This window comes from Pongo abelii, chromosome X (assembly GCF_028885655.2).
Source record: "Pongo abelii isolate AG06213 chromosome X, NHGRI_mPonAbe1-v2.0_pri, whole genome shotgun sequence".
NCBI lineage: Eukaryota > Metazoa > Chordata > Mammalia > Primates > Hominidae > Pongo > Pongo abelii.
In genome coordinates this window covers 16826949-16836779 of record NC_072008.2, presented here as the reverse complement: position 1 = coordinate 16836779, position 9831 = coordinate 16826949, and the positions used below count along the sequence as shown (strand labels likewise).

At 44.0% G+C, this 9831-nt stretch overlaps 1 non-coding gene across 1 annotated transcript; it reads right to left on the bottom strand.

Annotated features, from left to right (window-relative positions):
• Nucleotides 1-8999: 8999 nt before the first annotated feature.
• Nucleotides 9000-9061, bottom strand: LOC112131139 (U7 small nuclear RNA). Its single transcript, XR_002913281.1, has one exon. It is a non-coding gene; the product is annotated as a U7 small nuclear RNA (small nuclear RNA).
• Between the last annotated feature and the right edge of the window lie 770 nt (nucleotides 9062-9831).

Below are 9831 nucleotides of genomic sequence, written 5' to 3'. Positions count from 1 at the left end.
CACTGCACTCCAGCCTGGACAACAGAGCAAGAATCCGTCTCAAGAAAAAGAAAAAAGAGAAGAGAAGAGAAGAAAAGAGAAGAGAAAAGAAAGGGGAACCATCCTGGCCAACCTGGTGAAACCCTGTCTCTACTAAAAATACAAAAATTAGCCAGGCATAGTGGCGGGTGCCTGTAATCTCAGCTACTCGGGAGGCTGAGGCAGTAGAATCCCTTGAACCCAGGAGGCGGAGGTGGCAGTGAGCTGAGATTGTGCCACTGCACTCTATCCTGGGCGACAGAGTGAGACTCAAAAAAAAAAAAAGAAAAAAAGAAAAAAGAAAAAGGAAGAAATCAGCATCCAGTTTAAACCACTGTAATTCTGGATTTTTCTGTCACTTGCCATCAAGCTGATTCTGAAATCACAGAAAGATATATATAGATTTGCTTCTAGTGAAGAGGGTCTATGCTTTTTCACTCACAGTCACACACACACACACACACACACACACACACACACAGAGATGCTCACTTCCTCCCATCATCACCCTCTCGAAATGGTTGTTTTCATTTTGTTAATTTAATATCTTAATTTTTTTACATTATTTTCATGTAGATATTATTCACAACCTACTTGTATAGTATCCTATTAATAATTTCTTTTTTATGTTTCTTTTTTCTTTTTTTTTAATTGAGATAGGGTCTTGCTCTGTTGCCCAGGCTGGTCTCAAACTCCTGGACTCAAGTGATCCTCCCACGTCAGTGGGAGCCACAGTGCCCTGCTCCATGTTTCTTATCTTTTCTCTTCTATTTTCCTATATCCTGTTTTGCTACAGACAGTTCCAGGGTTACAATTTTTGATGTTGCGATGGTGCCAAAGTGATATGAATTTGACTTTGAGTACCCATACAACCATTCTGTTTTTCACTTTCAGTACAAGTATTCAATAAAGCACATGAGATATTCAACACTTTATTGTAAAACAGCTTTGTGTTTGATGATTTTGACCAACTGTAGGCTAATATAAGTATTATGAGCTTGGCCAGGCGTAGTGGCTCACGCCTGTAATCCCAGTACTTTGGGAGGCCGAGGTGGGCAGATCACCTGAGGTCAGGAGTTCGAGACAAACCTGGCTAACATGGTGAAACCCCATCTCTACTAAAATACAAAAATTAGCCGGGCATGGTGGCTGGCGCCTGCAATCCCAGCTACTTGGGAGGCTGAGGCAGGTGAATCACTTGAACCTGGGAGGCAGAGGTTGCAGTGAGCCGAGATCATGCCACTGCACTCCAGCCTGGGCGATAGAGCAAGACTCCGTCTCAAAAAAACAAACAAACAAAAGTATTACGAGCTTACGTTAAGGTAGGCTAGGCTAAGTTATGATGTTTGGTAGGTTAAGTGTATTTTTTTTTTTCCAAGACGGAGTCTTGCTCTGTCTTGCCCAAGCTGGAGTGCAGTGTCGCCATCTTGGCTCACTGAGGCCTCCGCCTCCCAGGTTCAAGCAATTCTTCTGTCTCAGCCTCCCGAGTAGCTGGGACTACAGGCATGTGCCACTACACCTGGCTAATTTTGTATTTTTAGTAGAGAAGGGGTTTCACCATGTTGGCCAGGCTGGTCTCGAACTCCTGACCTCAGGTGATCCACCCGCCTTGGCCTCCCAAAGTGCTGGGGTTACAGGCATGAGTCACTGCGCCCGGCCAGGTTAAGTGTATTAAATCCGTTTTCCACTTACGATATTTTCAACTTCTGATGGGTTTATTGGAACATAACACCATCATAAGTCAGGGAACATCTGTACTTTGTAGATGATCTCAACTTTGTCTTCTAATACTACTAATGAAGTTTTGATCAATGTCATTATATTTTATTTATTAATTTGTGAGACAAGTCTTGCTCTGTCACCGAGGCTGGAGTGCAGTGGTGTGATCATAGCTCACTGCAGCCTCTACCTCCAGGGCTCAAGTTGAGGCAGGAAAATAGGATCTGGAGGCAGGGAATATAAGGCCGATTCATACTTCAGCTATGACAGGAAATATCCTCTCCATAGGGTGTAGGCCAAGTAAATGATTGTAACTTTATCCTCTTCATTTACATAGGGCATACCTCAAGTAGAGGTTATTTTTAAACTCCCAAAAATTCTGAAACAGGGCCTTTGAGCTATGCTTGGGCCCGCTCGAACCCTGTGGAGTGTACTTCCATTTTCAATAAATCCCTTCATTCCTTCCTTGCTTTGTTTGTGCGTTTTGTTTAATTCTTTGCTCAAGACGCCAAGAACCTGGACACTCTTTCCCGGTAACAAAGTGATCCTCCCACCTCAGCCTCACGAATAGCTGGGACTAGAGGCATGCACCACCATGCCTGGCTAATTTTTATTTATTTATTTATTTCATTTTATCGGTAGAGACTTGGTGTTACTATGTTGCCCAGGCTGGTCTTGAACTCCTGGGCTCAAAGGATCCTCCCTCCTTGGCCTTCCAAAGTGCTGGGATTACAGGTGTGAGCCACTGCTCCGGTCTGCAGGACAATTCTTTTTTTTTTTGTTTTTGTTTTTGTTTTTGAGACGGAGTTTCGCTCTTGTTGCCCAGGCTGGAGTGCAATGGCCCCATCTTGGCTCACTGCAACCTCTGCCTCCTGGGGTCAAGCAATTCTCCTGCCTCAGCCTCCCAAGTAGTTGGGATTACAGGCATGCACCACCACCACGCTTGGCTAATTTTGTATTCTTAGTAGAGACAGGGTTTCACCATGTTGTTCAGGCTGGTCTCGAACTCCTGACATCAAGTGATCTGCCTGCGTTGGCATCCCAAAGTGCTGGGATTACAGGCGTGAGCCACCACGTCAGGCTGACAATTCTTGAAGAGTAAATACCTTTTCCCATCAAAAGGAATAAAGATTCCTTGAAGAGATGCCTGCTTCCAGGTCTGAGGAAAGGAAATGTAAATTATTACCGATTTTTCTTATTTTTTCTTACTATGTTAAGCACAGAAATTTCCAAAAACATAACCACAAATAGTTAAAAAAAAAAAAAAAAAAAAAAAGATGGCCAAGCGCGGGTGGCTCACGTCTGTAATCTCAGCACTTTGGGAGGCCAAGGCAGGCAGATCACCTGAGGTCGGGAGTTTGAGACCAGCCTGACCAACATGGAGAAACCCCATCTCTACTAAAAATACAAAACTAGCCAGGTGTGGTGGCACAGGCCTGTAATCCCAGCTACTTGGGAGGCTGAGGCAGGAGAATCGCTTGAACCCGGGAGGCGGAGGTTGCGGAGAGCCAAGATCACGCCATTGCACTCCAGCCTGGGCAACAAGAGCGAAACTCCGTTTCAAAAAAAAAAAAAAAAGATATAGCCGCCATTTTGGTGTAAGCCTTCAGAGTCTTTTTTCTATGCATATGAGGCAGGAGAATAGGGTCTGGAAGCAGGGAACCTAAGGCCGATTCAAGCTGGCTTTCTAGAACTAAGTCAATGGCCGGGCGCGGTGGCACACGCCTGTCATCCCAGCACTTTGGGAGGCCGAGGCGGGCGGATCACCTGAGGTCCGGAGTTTGAGACCAGCCTGACCAATATGGAGAAACCCTGTCTCTACTAAAAATACAAAATTAGCCGGGCATGGTGGCGCATGCCTGTAATCCCAGCTACTCAGGAGGCTGAGGCAAGAGAAGTGCTTGAACCCGGGAGGCGGAGGTTGCGGTAAGCCGAGATCGTGCCATTGCACTCCAGCCTGGGCAGTAAGAGTGAACTCCGTCTCAAAATAAATAAATAAATAAAAGAACTAAGTCAAAAGGAACACCCCAACTTTCCACAGGTAAATAACAAAAGGATTGGAAGCTACTCCCTTTGCAAATCCACCCCCCCCACCCCATCTTTTCTGTGCGGCAGATGGAAAATTGAAAGCATTTCTGATTGGTTGCTTTCTTTCTTTTCTCTTTTTTTTTTTTGGGGAAGGAGTCTACCTCTGTGGCCCAAGCTGGAGTGCAGTGGCACGATCTCGGCTCACTGCAATCTCTGCCTCCCAGGTTCAGGCGATTCTTGTGCCTCAGCCTCTCAAGTAGCTGGAATTACAGGCACGTGCCACCACGCCCAGCTAATTTTTGTATTTTTAGTAGAGATAATTCATCATGTTGGCCATGAAACTCCTGACCTCAGGTGATCCACCCGCCGTGGCCTCCCAAAGTGCCGGGGTTCCAAGCGTGAGCCACCACGCCCAGCCTGATTGGTTGCTTTCTGTAGCCAATCAGACGTTTGCATAGGAGTGAGTGTAACTTTGTAACTACACTTCATCCTCTGATTGGTTGCTTTCCACAACCAAACAGACTGATTGCAGGCCGCTATTTCATTTACATAGGGTGTACACCATGTAACCAATGGGAAACCTCTAGAGGGTATTTAAATCCCAGAAAACTTTGGGGCTCTTGAGCCCCTGTACTAGGCCTGCTCCAGCCTTGTGGAATGTACTTTTGTTTTCCGTAAATCTCTGCTTTTGTTGCTTCATTCTTTCCTTGTTTTGTGCGTTTTGTCCAACTCTTTGTTCAAAACGCCAAGAACCTGGACACCCTCCACCGGTAACACAAAAGCATGCCCAACACATACATACACGGGCATTTTTGGAAGAAAAAGTAATCGTATTAAATATTTTTGTAAATTGCCTTTTATATTTCATTTAACATTATATTGTGAACCTTCTCTTATGTCAAATGTAGCGCTTTGACGTCATTTTTTAAAGCATTCAAGAAATCCTTTATCTAAAGGAAATCACAGTCAGGGCATTGATGAACAAAACAAATTGGTTGAGTTTCCCGGGTGGACTCTGGACTGGGCCTTTTCCCTACCTTGCAGGCTGCAGCCATGCTTAGGAGCTACAGCATTAATCTAAAGGGCAATGACTCAGCTTCATTTGCATAACCATGGTGCACTGCATGCAATATATTTACAAGTTAAAAGCCGTAGGTGTCCTTTAAACCTATTGTTTTGAAGAATGATACTTTTCTTTACACATTCGCCTGAAAGAACTGCTGTATGTATTTGAGCTGAGCTTAATTTCACCCTAAGTGTACCAGAGGTGGCTGTTACCTGGCAATTGCCTTTCCAAGGTTGCTGTCGTTGTTTTTTCTTTTTAGATTACTGAAATTACTCACTTTTTTTTTTTGAATTTTATTATTAATTTATGAGGCAGGGTCTTGTTCTGTTATCCATGCTGGATTGCGGTAGTACAAATATGGCTCGCTGTAGCTTTGGCCTCCTGGGCTTAGACCATCCTCTTGCCACAGCCGTAAATGCCCAGCTAATTTTTTGTTTTTACTTTTTATTTATTTGTTTGTTTGTTTTGAGACAGTGTCTCACTTTGTTGGTCAGGCTGGTCTCAAATTCCTCAGCTCAAGTGATCCTCCCACGGTGGGGTTACAAGCATGAGCCACTGTGCCTGGCTTTGCCTTTTATTAAAGATTTAAGCAAAAATAAAATTAAGTAGAGTTTGTTGGGGGTTTTTTTGTTTGTTTTTTGAGACAGTCTTTGTTGGGTTTTTGTTTGTTTGTTTTTTAAGACAGTCGCCCAGTAACCCCGGCTGGAGTACAGTGGTGCAATCACAGCTCACTGCAACCTTGACCTCCCAGGCTCAAGTGATCCTCCCACCTCAGCCTCCCAAGTAGCTAGGACTACAAGTGCATGCCACCATGCCTGGTGAATTTTTTGTATTTTTATTAGAGATGGGGTCTCACTATGTTGCTCAGGCTAGTATAGAACTCCTGGGCTCAAGGGATCTGCTAGCCTTGGCCTCCCAAGGTGCTGGGATTATAGGCGTGAGCCACCAGGCCCAGTCAGTAGAGTTTTAACTGGGTGTTTTATTGAGGTATGTAATGTTGGGACCTGTCTTCTCCTTGTTTTATGTAGCTGTAGTTTCTTGATTTCTCTTATGCTATGTAATATCTGACTTTTATGGTAGCTGTTTCTTTTAGTTCTACTACATATGTAGTACAGTTGTACCTGTATTTGGAGTTTACATAGGTCTTCTCTCCAATCTTGCATTTTCTGTTTAACATTACATTTATGCGATTCATAGATTCACTCACAGCACTGTGCACAGCTGTTATTTTTTCGTGTTCTTGGCTCTTCGCTATGGTTATCACATTGTCATTATAATTCCATTCTACTGTTGATGCACATTTGGGTTGGGTGCAGCCTGAGGTCACTAGAACATCATCACTTTTATTGACAGTCGTGCATGTGCCACCTACTAGCACATGCCATATGATGTTTTTATCTTCCACTTTACTAAGTAATGGTAGTTATTTTCATAAGTGGTTAATACCATTTGGTACTCCCTAGGAGAGGAACTGCTTGCTGGGCAAAGAGAAGTACATATTCAACTTTTCATTGAAGTAATGCCAGTTTTGGCTTACTTCCAAAGAGATTGTGCCAGTGCATAGTTGCACCAATAGCATGTCGATGTTCCTGTTGTTTCACATGCTTACTAACTCTTGATGTTTTCAGACTTCTACTTTTTTTTTTTTGAGATAGGGTCTCACTCTGTCGCCCAGGTTGGAGTGCAGTGGCACGATCTTGGCTTACTGCAACCTCTGCCTCCCAGGTTCAAGTGGTTCTCCCACCACAGTCTCCCAAGCAGTTGGGACTACAAGCGCGCACCACCATGCCCAGCTAATTTTTGTATTTTAGTAGAGATAGGGTTTCATCATGTTGCCCAGGCTGGTCTTGAACTCCTGAGCTCAGGCAATCTGCCCACCTCAGCCTCCCAAAGTCTTAGGATTACAGGCGTGAGCCACTGCGCCCAGCCTTCAGACTTCTACATTTTTGATCATCTGGTGGGTGTAAAATGTATCACTTAAAATATTTGCACACAATTCCATCGTGTGGATGAACCATCATTTGTTCAAATCAAGATTCTGGTGTACGACATATAGTTACCTGCCAATTTTTCTATTGTATACTCAAAGTAGTGCTTGTCTAATTGCTTCCTTAGCATAAATTCCAAGAGTAGAAATGTCGGGTTAAATGTTCCTCACATTTAACATTTTGATGCTTATTACCCGACTGCCATTTGGAAAGATTTAACAATTTTACACTCCCATCTACAGTATTTTTATGCTTTTTCCCCATACCCATGTCAAAATTAGGTATTAAAAGAAATCTACAAAAATTAGCTGGGCATGGTGGCAGGTGCCTGTAATCCCAGCTACTCGAGAGGCTGAGACAGGAGAATCGCTTGAACCCTGGAGGCGGAGGTTGCAATGAGCGGAGATCGCACCACTGCACTCCAGCCTGGGTGACAGACCGAGACTACGTATCAAAAAAAGAAAAAAAAAAGTCTAAAGGATGCATGTCCTTAATTTTAGAAGTCAAATTACACAAGGCTTTTAAAACAACGGACACCCTTGACCAGTGCTTCTCTCTTTGTAACTACCCAGTGGGTTCATTTTGCCCACTGCCCAGATAGAGCCAATTTATCAAAACAAGGGAATTGCAATAGAGTTTAATACACACAGAGCTGGCTGAACAGGAGACCAGAGTTTTATTATTACTGTGAATAGAAAATATCTTGGGCCCCCAAAATCACTAAGCTAAAGGGAAAATTCAAGCTGGGAACTGCTCAAGGCAAACTTGCCTCCCATTCTATTCAAAGCCATCCCTCTGCTCACTGAGATAAATGCATATCTGATTGCCTCCTTTGGAAAAGCTAATCAGAAACTCAATGCAACGGTTTGTCTCTCACCTACCTGTGACCTGAAAGCCCTCTCCCTGCTTCGAGCTGTCCCCTTTTGCTTCCAGTTGTCCCGCCTTTCCGGACCACACCAATGTTCATCTTACATATGTTGATTGGTGTCTCATGTCTCCCTAAAATGTATGAAACCAAGCTGTGCTCTGACCACTTTGGGCACACGTTGTCAGGACCTCGTGAGGCTGTATCACGGGCACACATCCTCAACCTTGGCAAAATAAAGTTTCTAAATTAACTGAGGCCTGTATCAGATTTTTGGGGTTCACATTACTCAAATCAGTCTCCCTGAAGATTTGGAAACTGAGGTTTTTAAAGGATAATTTGGTGGGTAGGGGGCTAAGGAGTGGGGAGTGCTGATTGGTCAGGTCAGAGATGAAATCCTAGGAGGTCAGTCGAAGCTGTCCTCTAGCAATGAGTCGGTTCCTGGGTGGGGGCCACAACACCAGATGAGCCAGTTTATTGATCTGGGTGGCACCAGCTAATCCATGGACTGAAAAATATCTTCAGCACCTAATCTTAGGTTTTATGGTAGTGGGTAGTGATGTTATCCCTAGGAGCAATTGAGGAGGTTTAGAATCTTGTGGCCTCTAGCTGCAAGACTCCAGAACCATAATTTCTTTATTTTTTTTATTTTTTATTTTTATTTATTTATTTATTTTGAGACAGAGTTTCGCTCTTTTTGCCCAGGCTGGAGTGCAATGGCACGACCTCGGCTCGCTGCAACCTCTGCCTCCCGGGTTCAAGAGATTCTCCTGCCTCAGCCTCCTGAGTAGTTGGGATTACAGACACCTGCCACCGTATCTAGCTAATTTTTGTATTTTTAGTAGAGACAGGGTTTCACCATGTTGGCCAGGCTGGTCTCGAATTCCTGACCTCAGGTGATCCGCCCGCCTCAGCCTCCCAAAGTGCTGGGATTACAGGCATGAGCCACCGTGCCCAGGCTATTTTTCTTTTATTATTATTATTATTTTCTTTTTCTTTTTCTTTTTTTTTTGGACGGAGTCTCGCTCTGTTGCCCATGCTGGAGTGCAGTGGCGCGATCTCGGCTCACTGCAGCCTCCGCCTCCTGGGTTCACGCCATTCTCCTGCCTCAGCCTCCTGAGTAGCTGGGACTATAGGTGCCCGTCACCACGCCCGGCTAATTTTTTTTTTTTTTTTTGTATATTTAGTAGAGATGGGGTTTCACCATGTAAACCAGGATGGTCTCGATCTTCTGACCTCGTGATCCGCCCGCCTCGGCCTCCCAAAGTGCTGGGATTACAGGTGTGAGCCACCACACCCGGCTATTTTTACTTTCTTGGGCTTTCCAGTAAAGACCAGAAAACCTGCTAGATAAATTCTAAAACAGCTGTGACACTAAACCATAATATTGTGGCTCATTTGTTAGTCCTACAAAGGCAGTCTGGTTCCCATGCGAGAGTGGGGTTTGTTTCAGGAAAGGGCTGTTACAATCTTTGTGTCAAAGTTAAAGTTCTTCCCAAAGTTAGTTTGGCCTATGCCCAGGAATGAACACAGAAGCAAGATGGAGTCAGTTAGGTCAGATCTACACACTGCCATAACTTTCTCACTGTTACACTTTTTGCAAAGGCCATTTCACATCCCCAATTCCCACTTCCCAGGAGCCATTTAAAACTTAGCAGTTTCGTCTGTTTGCGTCTATGTCTCATAACAATATGCTTACGCCACTTGCCCTTGATTTTCAGTTGTAGATTGTGGCAGACTGCAAATTGCCCACCCTGATATCAACTTTTCCTCAGCCGTCAGAGTTACTGCACCTCCAGAATTCCTGAGCATTTCCAGGCTTCTGAAGCATGAAAGTGTTCTTGTTATCACTTGGCTGTTGCTGGCCCTTCTGTTTTTGTCACTATGAATGTATAGCTTTTCTTTTCATTCCTTTACTGTCATTCAGTGGGGTTTGTGGATGGAGTGGCGATAAATGCATATATTTATGTGAGAACCTAAGATTCTCACATTTCAGAAAACTAAAAAACAAAACCCCACTTTGAAAACAGAACTAAAACAGTATTTATTTTACAAAGGCCTCTTTAAAAATAGGATGACATTTTAGACATAGGTTGTTAAAAAACGTGCAGTCCAACCCTTTCATTGTACTGATAAAGAAGCTGAGT